This window comes from Symphalangus syndactylus, chromosome X, assembly GCF_028878055.3.
Source record: "Symphalangus syndactylus isolate Jambi chromosome X, NHGRI_mSymSyn1-v2.1_pri, whole genome shotgun sequence".
Taxonomy (NCBI): domain Eukaryota; kingdom Metazoa; phylum Chordata; class Mammalia; order Primates; family Hylobatidae; genus Symphalangus; species Symphalangus syndactylus.
Genome location: NC_072447.2, coordinates 44,968,217 through 44,979,539, shown reverse-complemented (window position 1 = coordinate 44,979,539; position 11,323 = coordinate 44,968,217). Strand labels below are relative to the sequence as shown.

At 43.7% G+C, this 11,323-nt stretch overlaps 1 protein-coding gene across 5 annotated transcripts in view; it reads left to right on the top strand.

Moving 5' to 3' along the window:
* The first annotated feature begins 10,886 nt into the window (after positions 1-10,886).
* TAB3 (TGF-beta activated kinase 1 (MAP3K7) binding protein 3) overlaps positions 10,887-11,323 on the top strand; it is a 61,798-nt gene continuing 61,361 nt past the window's right edge. For 2 of the 5 annotated variants that reach the window (XM_063634577.1, XM_055267772.2), the window contains exon 1: positions 10,887-11,168. The gene's annotated coding sequence lies outside the window, so the exon portion shown is untranslated. The remainder of the gene's footprint in view (positions 11,169-11,323) is intronic. The other 3 variants (XM_055267776.2, XM_055267775.2, XM_055267774.2) reach the window with 3 other exon arrangements.

Sequence of the window (11,323 nt, the reverse complement as noted above, 5' to 3'; positions counted from 1 at the left end):
AGATTCTAAATGTTGGGGGAATGTATGCTGCATCTTAGTACTTTTAACAACATCCTATAGAATGATGGACACTGGTGAGAGTTAGACAGAAAGCAACAAAAAATGGAGGGAACATAGCTCTGTCAAGAGTACATTCTTTGCCCGTGGCCTGCAATTTCAGAGTCCTACGCAATTGAAAAAACCATCTGCTTTCTGCAACTTCAGAGTAAAGCAGCTTAAAGAGGCTGCAGCAAAGGAAGACTTGGCAGGAAATAATATTGTGGCTCCTCACACACCTTCCTTTTGACCAGTAAATGAGAACCAGAGCAGAGGTAGAGATCATGTTAAGTATGTCAACTTCTCATACAAACCTATTAAGAAGAACCTAAGGAAGCAACTATTAAGTTCAATGAGAGGAAGATGAATCAGCACAGAGAACAGTGACAGCAAAAGAATTTACCTGGAAGAGATCTTAGACTATGGTTACTTCTATATGTAATTGGCAAGTAGCAAATAGACCAGAATCCTATTAAGTAGTAGAGGGAATCCAAAAGCCACAGAAACCAAAAGGCTGGTTTGCAAATGCCTATCATGATTAGAGCCCTCATGTAGTGTTAGGACCCCCCAAACTTCTCAGTAGGAAACAGGCTGTGAAAGCTGAGCAATCCCCAAGAACCGCCCACTGCAAATGTGGCCATAATAATCAATGAAAATGAACCTTCCAGAGAGCAGAGACAAGGTCCATAAAGGACAATGGACAAGGAGTTTTCTTAAGAGAGCAGAGCTAAGAGCTGTCAGATGAGCTAACTAAGAAATTCAATCCAATGTTAGGACAAGGAGCTTTTGCATTTCCAATCCAGTAGGACTTAATAATTACCATAAATAATGACTGCTGAGTGGTTCCCCTTTTCCCTTTCCAACATCAGTGTTTCTGTTCTTGTTACCTTGTTCCTAGTCCACCATTATGTTGTGGATGGGGCACATAACTTGTCTTACTTTTTATAAATCACAGGATCACACGGAGACACATCTGAGCCTGATGTAGAGGATTGCACATCAGCACATCATTCAGAGATCCTGGACTTTGAGATGTATGTAGTAACAGGCTTCTATTTTGAAGTTTTGTTCGTTGGTGACTGATGAGTTTGTTCTATGTGTAGCTGGAAAGTGCAAGATCAAAGAGCTGCTATTTGGTGGCTGGTGAGGGCCTTTTTGCTACGTCCTCACATGGCAGAAGAGCAGAAGGGCAAAAAGGACAAACGTTCCCCACTCACATGGCAGAAGAGACAGATAAGCAAAAGCTAGGTAGTTCACTACAGCCCTTTCATAAAGTTGATAATCCCATTCATGAGGGGTCTGTCTTCATGACTTAATCACCTCCTAAAAACCCCACTTCTTAATACTACCACATTGGGGTTTTAGTCCCAACATGAATTTTGAAGGGGGCACAAATATTCAAACTATAGCAATGGTACAGGCACAAGATTGGAGAGATTGGAGAGCAAGAGGGAAGAGTTTGTAGTATTTTTCTTCCTCTTTTTCTGATTCTTAAAGCATCTCTTCCATGGATTTAGCTTTTGCCAAACCAAACCTCCCTTGATGGTCCCAGCTACTACTGGACAATTCTGACCAGGCAGACATAGCCATGGTTCAGGTTCCCTTTAAATTGCCCTGGATTCTGGAATCTGGTAAAACCACCTCCTCCAAGTAAATGTTTCCTATCCCTAGGGATGGCAGCATCTTTCTGCTGTTGCCAATCTCAGAGTAGTTTCATCACTGACTTCTCAGCTTCTTCATTATCTGTGAAATCAATTTCCTGTTTAATTTTTCCTTTTTTGAAAGTATTAGTTTCTGTGTTTATTGCTGTACCCTGTCTTAATACACAGACAATATAACCCTCTTAGAAACAAGAGCAATAATGATAGTCATATATGTTGACTCAATTTTTTAATCTGAAAAATGTGTCTTTGGAAGATAATATAAAAGAAATATAATATTCGCATAAAGATGTCAATTTTAGCATGACGTATAATAGCAGAAAATTGGAAACTACTTAAATATCCAATATTTTTTAAGTGGCTTAAAAAATTGGTGTGTATACCACAATGGAACAATGTAGACATTATTAATTCAGTAAGCTTTTGCTAGATTATGCTGTGGTAACAGATGATTCCCAAATCTCAGTGATTTATCACAGATTTATTTCTCACTCACATTACCTACCCTTTGCAGGTTAGCTATAGTTCTGCTTCATCCTAGGACCCAGTTGGAAGGACCAGTCCCCATGTTGGTCTCATGGCAGTAGACAAAAAGTAGAACAGAATAACAGGTCTTCAAGCTTATGTTCAGAATTGGAATATTTCATTTCTAGACAAATTCCACTGGCCAAAGAAAGTCACATGACCAAGCCTGCTATCAATGGGACAGATACTACTCCTTCAGGGAGGCCCCTCCCCCAGAAGAGGTTCTATAGAGACGGACCAAGAGGAGAAGGGAAGCAAATTTATTGAAGAATAATAAAACCTACTACATTAATGAAGACTATGAAGAAACATGGAAAATGTTTGATATGAAGAAAAGTAAAGAATCTACAAAAAGATTTTACATATACCATCATGGTGAATTCCGGTAACTGTTCACCAAAATCCATTCTAACCTGCTTCCTAGGCGTATAAAGTTAGACGTAGTCATATTATTAAATTCTAGTCAATGAGATATGAGTAGAAGGGATGTGTGATACTCCCCGGCCGGGTGCCTCCTTTACACATTTTTGGTCATCTACTAGCTGATGTCCGTTTGTGGCAATCCAACCTCAATCTCGTAGGTAACAAGGCTATAGAAGTTATAGAGGCACAAAGCAAGAGGACCCTGGGTCCCTAGATCACCATGTGGAGAACACCTGACCTAGACTATTATGTTAGGGAAAAATAATTGTGTTCTTTAAGTCACTAAATTTTGAGGATTTCTTTGGGGTTCTATTAGCCTACTAACTGATACAAGTATTACTGCATTTGTAAAAGTAAATGATCCTGTCACTTCCTTCAATTTAGATGTCATTTTCTCCATGAAGCCTTTCATGAGTCCCTCAGTCCAAATTAGGTATCTCTACTAGGTGCTCCTCATACCTACCCTTACTACACTTTATTGTACTTGTTTGTGTATCCATCCCTTTAAATGGAAAGCTATAACCACAGATCTTTGTTCACTGCTATGACCCTGGCTTCTAGCATAAGACATAACATCACAGAGCCTCCTTATATATTTGTTGAATGAATGAATGAGTAAAAAGGAAAGTGACTGTTTTATAATAATAGAATTATAGGCAATTAAATGTAATATTTTAAATAATTATCCACTGACTTTTGACTATAAGTCAATATGCTTTATTTATAATTTTCTAGCCAAATATGCCAAATTAAGTATTGTCAACTATTATTCTTCAGCACGTCTTTTGGACATTACACACATGGACCATAACATGGGTTTGAAACTAGTGGTTTTTTTTCGTTTTTTGGAATTTCATTTTGAGACAGGGTCTTGTTCTGTCACCCAGGCTGGAGTGTAGTGGCATGATCATGACTCACTATGGACTCAACCCTCCCAACCTCAAGCAATCCTTCCATTTCAGCCACCCAAATAGCTGGGACCACAGGTAAGTGCTGCCATGCCTGGCTAAGTTTTTAATTTTTTGTAGAGACAAGGTCTTGCTGTGTTGCCCAGGCTGGTCTTGAACTCCTGGACCCAAGTGATCCTCCCATCTCAGCCTCCCAAAGGGTTGGAATTATAGGTGTGAGCCAACATGCCCAGCCTGAAACTGGTTTTTAACCCATCTGGGTTTGAAAGATCTATGCATGCACTTTATCGGCTACTCCAAGACTATTCCTTGTCTAAGGAATATCAAGAGGACTCACTCTCATGCGCCATGATTTAGCATCTCCCAACTGTTCCCTCTCACATCTCTGAGCTCACAACAGTGAGTCAGAAGACTGTAGAAAAAGAAGTTAGAAAGAGTTCTTATGGTGTCATCACTCTCTGACTGAGAGCATGAGATGTGGGAGTAAGCAAATCATCTTTTTAAGTAGTAAAAGGAGACGTTAGCCGGGCGTGGTGGCTCACGCCTGTAATCTCAGCACTTTGGGAGGCCGAGGAGGGTGGATCACCTGAGGTCAGGAGTTCGAGACCAGCCTGACCAACATAGCGAAATCCTGTCTCAACTAAAAACACAAAAATTAGCCAGGTATGATGGCTAACGCCTGTAATCCAACTACTCAGGAGGCAGAAGCAGGAGGATTGCTTGAACCCGGGAGGCAGAGGTTGCAATGAGCTAAGATCGAGCCATTACACTCCAGTTTGGGCGACAGAGCAAGACTCCGTCTCAAAAAAAAAAAAAAAAAAAAGATGTTAAAAAATTCTTTACATAATTTATCCTAAGCAAGATGGAAATAATAATAAATCTTAATTTTGAATTTATTTTATTTATAATAACTGGACATATATTTACTCATTTTTATTATGAGTTTACACATGACCTCCTTCAGGACAAATGCAGACAACTAACTCTCTCCCACCCATAACTTTTCCCAACCCCCACTCTCCCAAACACTTCCTCCAGACCCATAGCTTCTAGAACACCAAAGGCATGAGCTATGGCTTCATTTGCTACATTCCATTATGCTTATTTGTTTATGTGACATTCTTTCTAATAGGCTGCAAATACCTTGAAGCCATGGACTTTGTCTTATTCATCTCGGTATCCTCAGAATGTGGCTCAATAAATGTATGTTGAACGATGAATTAATCCCTAAGGCTATGAATAAATGACACTTACTGTTTCTGATGTTCCTGGCAGAGAGCTCATTGCATTTGGGAAGGGAAGGGCTGAATTCCCATCTTGGCTGGACCAGTTACCTATTACCTTGGGCAATTCTCTTAACTTCAATTTTCATCTGTCAAATGTCTCTTTGTACTATTACATGTTTACTATGGAAAGGAAACGCTGTGGTTCAGGAAAACCTCAAGACCATCAGGAAAAAAAGCTACTAAAACAAGCCATTTTTTATGTTTATTAAAAGGTAGTCTATAGTCTTCCCAAAAGCAAAGAACACTCTCAGCTACGATATTTTGTAAGCAGTATTGATTCATAAATCATTTACTTTTGGTGGGGAGGGGTTTAAATCCTGCCCCTGTCCACTCACTGTGTCACCTTAGGTTCTCCAGGTGTGTTTCCTTTTGTAGAATTACAATTAATTTAACACATGCTTATTGAGCACTTATGTCTTGAGTATTTATTACATGTTGAGCCCTAAGCACTAGGCAAAAATTTGATTCATTTTAGTGAAACAATATAAATATTTTTGGTCACTTTGCCTTCTGTATTAGTCAATTTCCATGCTGCTAATAAAGAGATACCCAAGACTGAGCAATTCACAAAATAAAGAGGTTTATTGGACTTACCAGTCCATGTGGCTGGGGAGGCCTCACAATCATGGTGGAAGGTAAAAGGCACGTCTCACATGGTGGCGGCAAGAGAGAGAATGAGAGCCAAGCGAAACAGTTTCCCCTTATCACACCATCAGATCTCGTAAGACTTATTCACTATCAGGAATACAGTATGGCGGAAACCACCCTCATGATTCAATGATCTCCTACCAGGTCCCTCCCACAACACGTGGGAATTATAGGAGTACAATTCAAGATGAGATTTGGGTGGGGACACAGAGCCAAACCATATCACCTTCCCCATACTCAGTCATGATCTTGAGTATTCAAACCATTCATTTCTTATGCTCATTCATTTATGATATATTCATTTAGAATCTTTTCTATGCAAGTGACAGAAAACGTATCTCAAACAGGCTTATGCAAAAGGAAAAGAGATCATGCAACTAAATAGTATAGAAGATAGGGCTGGTTTTAAGTACTGCATGATGCAGGAGTACAAATGATATCCTCCAAACCTAGTTCTTCTATCTCTGCCTTTATCCCTCAGTTCACTACCTTTGGGTTGGTGCTGCTCTTTAGACAGAGTCCCCACTATAGTCATGATATAGAACTAATTAATAATTTTATATTCCCTCTTTCAGTGTCTTGGTATAAGAGGGCTCAATTCAGTTGTTTCTTGTGCTTATGATACGGAAAATTAGAGTAGGTTGCTCTTAATTCTTCTAGCAAGCTCAAAAGGCATTCTGACACTTGTTATTTAAGGTACTGGCCAGTACAGGGGCAAGTACTAAATGAAGGTTAGGTGGGAAGCAGAGTAGGGGGTAGAATATACAGAAAAAAATTAGATTATGAGAAACCCCTTTTTCATTGAGAATCACTAAATCACAAAGTAAAAATCAATCAAGGGGTCTACACAGAATATTAACATAATTTAAATAGGGTATTTTAGTACAAAGAACAGATTTGTCTAAATGTGATCCTGAGAACTCATGTTGGGTTACAGGCAAAAAGCTAATTGGAACTAGGGATCTGCCCTTTTACCAAAGAGAAAAGCTGCACCCAATTTCAGCTTCCCATAGGACTTCTCCCCTTCGTAGAAGAATTGTTATATCTAATTAACCCCAAGGTCCCAGACAATGCCTATAAACAGTTGGCACCACAACTTCAGATTGCCTGGCATCAAGCAGCCTGAGTAGTCCATCACTGACAAGGCTTCTCTTAGACTTGCACTATAAGAAGGGAAAGCAAAGGGGCAACGGATCCTCTCAATGGAATGCAGTGTTACCCTTCAGGCCCAGCAAGGGTTCCCTCTTACCAAGGCTCAATTAGCTATTACTGGCCCGACCTACCAGCAGCAGAGATCAACACTGAGCCCACAGTACAGCATCATTTCTCAAGGAGACCAGCCGCTTTGGCAGATTGATTACTTTGGATCCCTTCCACATGGGGTGTGGGGAATGCAGTTCATTCTTGCCCGAACTGATTCATACTCTGAATATGAGTTTGGCTTACCTATCCACAGTTTCCCCATGAGCACCACCATTCAGGAGTTTACAAATGGTCATCTAGTAACATGGTATCCCACAAAGTATTGCCTTAAACCAATGGACCCATTTTACCGCAAAGGAGTTGCACATGACAATAAGAACTGCTGGTATCATAGACCTCATCCTGTAGAAGCAGACAGCCTCATGAAATGGTCCACGAAAGGCCCAGCTCACTTTTTAGCTTTTAGACCATACCTTGTGGAGTTGGGGGTGACACTGAATGTCGTTGGTCCCATGAATAGCCTCTATTCTTTTTACCATGAGTGACCCCATGTGAGACCAGAAGAAAAACTGCCTGGCTGAGCCCACCCCAATTTGCTGATCCACAGCATAATGAGCAAATAACATGATTATTATTTTAGACTATGTTTTGAAGTGGTTCGTTAGAGGACAATGGAATATTGATACAACAGGTGAGGCTACAAATATCTGAAACGGTACATAAGATGTGTCTGATGATACAGGTGAAAAGAATGCATACTAAGTACTATCACATTCCAAAGAGAGCTCCTAGGCACTTCTCTACAGGACTCACCAAGCGGTGACAAAACCGGTTCTATGACCTCACTCAAACACTTTCTCCAGCCTAAATAAGAGAAGACTACAAGGGAGAGGTTTATTAGCTATTACCTTCAAGGGGGTGTACATTTTCTCTCCCATTGAAATAGAGGAAGCCAATGAGAAAAATGAGAGTGAGGTGGCCTATGAGAGCTGATTAAGAATGTCTTCAAGACATATCACCCTCCAGATGCTTGGTTACTGAACTGAAGCTATCTGTAGGTCCAACCTGGAGAGAAAGTTTTAGAGACAGCCTGCTATGTATCCCTGGAGTTTGGAGGCCCATGTCAGTATAGACACTGAGACTGCCTCTTGTCAGAATTCTGAAGGCAGAAAACTTGCTGGAGCAGCAATGACAAGGCAGCATGTCTGTTGTTCAGCATGGCAAGGACATGTGAACTTCTCATGGATCAGGTGAGTGTCTCAAAAGGCAAAATAGCTTGAGCCATTTGCTTGTGCCTGCCAAAGGGCTTGCCAGTTGGTGAAGCGATACTGGCAGTAAGAAACTGTGGGTATTCCACAAGAGATGGGGCTGAGGAGAAGTTTAAAAGGATTGAGTCCATATTTAAGAAATGTGCAGTGAAGCGGGTCCTGAACAATCATACTCACCCTATGAGAGCCGGCATTTGGATGCCAGTCACATAGAAGGCATTGACAACCAATAGAGGACTTACAGCAGCATTGAAAAGTAAGAGAGACAAAGGGCTGAGGAGAGAGAGGCTAGATGGAAGAAAGTGCTTCATTTGTGTTCTGAGAGGTACTCCTGAATCTTCCCAGCGGGACCCTAAGAAGAACTCACAGAAGAAATCAACAAAGAGCCAATTTTCGCATTTGCCATGTCCAGAGAGGACAAAGCCATCTTATGAAAGAATCAGTAAAGCAACACCTTGCCACCTCCATTTCTATCCTCTTCATCCCTGGAGGAGATACAGCTATGGTTAGCAAGATGGGGTAGGAGAAGTAGAAGCCTAAGGGATGGAAAGAGAAGGGTTACACCTGCTTCCTTGACTCCAAGCTCCTCATCGGTGGTAGGATCCAACTGGGAGAGAGGACAAGATATAACTTCAAATAAGGTCTGGGTTTTGATAATTTTATGGGGCTTCTGGTTGTCCCCTCAATGTTTTTTTCCAAAGTCATGGAATGTTTAGCTAGTTACAGGACTGCTCAGAATAAGACCACATTTCACAGTCTCCCTTGCAGGTAGATGCAGTAACGTGATTAAGTTCTGGCCAATGGGTTGTGAACATAAGTTGATGGTAACAACTTCTGGGTCATGCCCTTAAAGGAAATGGGTAGGCTTTCACACCCTTGATGACTGAAATGTGACGTCGTGCTGAGCCATTCTGGACCATGTAGTCTAGGACAACAGTCTAGGAATGGTGGAGCAAGAAGACACAGGGAGACTAAACCGTGGCTCACTTTTTGGAACGGAGCTGCTGTATTAGTCCACTTTTGCCACGTAATAAGCAAAAGTCTCAGTGCCATGCTACAATAAGCATTTATTTCTCACTCATGGGTTTGTGAGTTGGCTGGGGCTGCTCTGCTTGGTCCAAAACCTGAACTTGAAGCAGGTTTTCTACAAATGTTTCAGCACGATGGGCCCCACTATGTGGGGTGTGTGATAGGAGTGAATGACCCCCTTTCTCACCACATCCAGCTTCCAAAATGAGTGGCTCTTGACACTGGAGCTGCTCTACTTCAGGATGTGGGTCAAGTTCAGCTCCAATCCAGGTGTCACATTCTCATCCCCAGGCTAGAGGGAGATTGGAAGCTCCCAGAGGGACAGGAGAACTTCCTTCCCATAGCAGCAGTTGGATCCTTTGCAGTTTCCCCACACTTGCAGAGACAACGTTTTGAGCCCCACTCAGAGACACGAGCACCAGCAGATGCTGCTCCTTTCTCAGAGGTCTGAGTTTTACCTCCACAAGGCAACTCCTCTAAACGTCTAAATTGTAATAATCCCAACCTCTTCCCTTCCTCCTCCTAGCTCTAGGCATAGTAGCTGCTTCCTGCAGTTGCTACCTCTGTGATACATTAAGAGTTCTCTCTGACCTTATCAGTTGCCTAATAATCAATTCTTGATATTAAATTCTCTTGGTTGAAATAATTGGGGTGGTTTGTTTCCTGCTATCACCCTGAGTGATTCACTGGACTAAATCCTATGCCCGTCAGACACCGCTCAAGAATTTTCTCTGTGGCTGGGCGCGGTGGCTCACCATCTGTAATCCCAGCACTTTGGGAGGCCAAGGTGGGCAGATCACCTGAGGTTAGGAGTTCGAGACCAGCCTGGTCAACAGGAGAAACCCTGTCTCTACCAAAACTAATCAGCTAGGCATGGTGGCACACACCTGTAGTCCCAGCTCTCGGGAGGCTGAGGCACGAGAATCACTTGAACCTGGGAGGCTGAGGTTGGAGTGAGCTGAGATCACACCACTGCACTCCAGCCTAGGCAACAGAGTGAGACTCGGTCTCAAAAAAAAAAAAAAGGAATTTCCTCTTTGATGTATTTTATGATATCTTCCCCCCATATCTGTCACTCCTCTCTGTACTCATTCCTGTCATAGAACTTACTGTGCTAAAGTGTCATCATTGTTTTTTCTCATTCATCTCCATCCCAGACCAATAGCTCCCTGAGATCACAGCATTTCCTCAGTAGCTGGAACATAGGAAACTGAACAACACACGTTTGAATGAATGAGCAAGAAAAAATAAAATAGGAAAAAGAATTATTAGTATCAGATGGCTCATGTAGCACCAAAAATGAAAGAGAAAGTTAGATGGTGATGTGGGAAACAGGAGGACTGTGGCCGCCAGCTGTGAGGCCATCTGCAAGCACAAAGCAAGAAGCTCTTGATTAATAATGTGAACCCATAACAGGATGAAGAAGGTGCAGCTGAGGCTTTGCACAGAATACTCGGTGACACAACCCATAAGGACAAGCAAAGGGTTGGAAGACTCCCGGGGAAGCAAAAAGTGTGTTGGCCATTCGGGCTCCTGAGGGATGACCAAGCCTTAAGGGACGCCTCTCACTTGGTGCCTGGTCCTGCCAAGCCCTTTACTGGGTTTCTTGACTGGGTTTCATTACCCCGCCCCGCGCCACTAGTGGAAACAGGTAAAACCTGGAGAACTAGGTCCTACTTTAGGGGCCGTTTCGGGCATGCGTCATTACCCGCGCACGCAGGCGCAGTAACTTCCTCGGTAACTGGTACTGCCCATTTCCGATATGGGAAGCGTTTGCTCAGGCTTCCCTAACTTATCACCTTTCCTTTGGAACCCCGCCCTCCTGTTCCTGTGCGGGAAGCTTCGCGAGATCGCCCTTGGCGGTCCCCGGCGGCGCCATCTTTGTGCCTGGCGAGCGACGGCGCCCGACGGAAGCCCTGAAGCCAGAGCTTGCTTGCCAAGCTCTCGCTCAGACCGGATCTAGGAAATACGAGGCGGGCCTCGGTGGGAGGGACGCACTGAGGGAGGAGGGAGGAAAGGGGGCGGCGGCGGCGGCGGCTCACACCGGATCCCGGCCCCGCACGGCGCGTACCCTGGGGGTTCGGGCGGGGAAGCGGCGCCGGCCCGGACCCCCCGCGGGAGCAGGCGACGGGCGTGAAGGCGAGGCGGCGGCGGCGGCGGCCAGAGAGCAGCAGCCGCCTGGTGAGTGTCCGCGGGGAGGCCCGGCACCTGCCCGAGCGGGGACGTCGGGGGCGCCCCCGGGATCGTCCCAGTGACCCTGTGCCTGAGACGGTGGGCGTGTGCGCAACTGCGGGTGTCCCGGGGACTCAGCCCGGCCCGGGACTGCTGCTGACAGC